A 1707-nucleotide genomic window follows, 5' to 3' on the forward strand; every position below is an offset into this window, starting at 1 on the left:
TCCTCCACCTGGGAATCTCCTGGTCCATGGGCAATAAAAATGCGGCATCCGCTCACCCTGTGTGCTTTCCTTGGGAGCTGCAACTCCAAGCTGTTCCTAAATGGCGATATTGGATCTTCCCCCATAAGCAATATTTTAGAACTTACTGCTGTTGAAGGAAGAAACCACTCTTTTGTGATTCATGCATTCATCTATGACAGTCAAAAAATTGCTAAGGTTCCACAGTGTAGAAACACTAATTGTAGAATCTAAAAGGTGATATTTCCAAGTCCATTGTGGATGATGGCAAAGAAGTAAATATCTGGCAAGGAAATTTAGAATCCAGCTTTGTGAAACTGCTTTACCAAGTGTATATTCATCTCTGAGATTTGAACATATGTTTCCATTCAGCATTTAGAAACAATCTTTATGTAGCATCAAAAAGGACATTTTAGACTGAATACAATCCTAGGTTTAGAAACCACTATATCTTGACTAAAACTAATGGCAAACTATCTGTGAAACAGCTTTGGGATATGTGAATGTATCACAGAGAGTTGAACCAATGCTTTGATTGAGTGAACTGTTTAGAAACACTCTTAGTGTTGAATCTAGAATGAGATATTTAGATGTCCCCAGTGGCATAGATTGGAAAACTGAGTAATTGGCTAAGAGCAAGAGCTAGATTTCTCTGAAAGTGCTGTCCAATGTCTACATTTATCATTAGAATTTAAAACTATGTTTCTTTCAGTAGTTTAGAAAAACTCTCTGTGTACAATCTAGATATGGATATCTCAGAGTCCACTGTGGTAGTCAACAGTGAAAAACCAAAAGGCAGGTGAAAAGAACCTGAAAGCCTGCAGCCTGGGAATTTGCATTGTAATTTGTGCATTCATCTCAGAGCGTTACAAGTATTTTTTGATCCACCCATTTAGTAACACTCTGTGTATAGATTATAAAAAAATCACATTTCCAATTGCATTGTTGTCTTTAGTAGAAAGTCTGAGATTTGGTGATAAAACTCTATTAGAAAGTCTGAGATTTGGTGTATTGACATCTAAGAGTTGAACCTATGTTTTGATTCAGGAGTTTAGAGTCTATCTTTGTGTAGAATTTTTAAAGAGATATTTCAGAATTTACTGCTCTTTATAGAGCAAACCATCTCTCGAGTTATGAAGCCTAAAATAAAGAAACATAGGATTTGTTACATCATTCATGCATCCATGTAAGAGAGTTGAACTGTTTGTTTAGATTCAGCAGTGTAGAAACACTCAGAGTAAAATATAAAAGGAGATATTTCAACATACACTGTGGGTGATAGCAAGAAAGCAAGTATCTGATGAGGACACATATAATAAGCTATTGTGAAACTGCTTTACTAAGTGTATATTCATCTCTGAGTGTTGAGTCTATGTTTCAATCCAGCACTTTAGAGACCACCTTTCTGTAAAATCAGTGAAGGAACTGAAATGTAGCCTAGGGTGAGAAAGAAACTATCTCGGGATTAAAACTCATGGCAAGCTATTTGTGAAACTTTTTTGGAATGTGTGAATGTATCTCAGAGAGTGGAACCAATGCTTTGATTCAACCATTTAGAAATAGTCTTAGGTTACTGTCTAGAAAGACATATTTTGAAGTCCCAGTTACATATAGGGAAAATAAGAAAAAATCGGCTAGAAAACTAGAAGAAATGTTTCTCTTAAATTGCCATTTGATGTATGCATTTAT

This window comes from Cebus imitator, unplaced genomic scaffold, assembly GCF_001604975.1.
Source record: "Cebus imitator isolate Cc_AM_T3 unplaced genomic scaffold, Cebus_imitator-1.0 Scaffold753, whole genome shotgun sequence".
Classification (NCBI taxonomy): Eukaryota; Metazoa; Chordata; class Mammalia; order Primates; family Cebidae; genus Cebus; species Cebus imitator.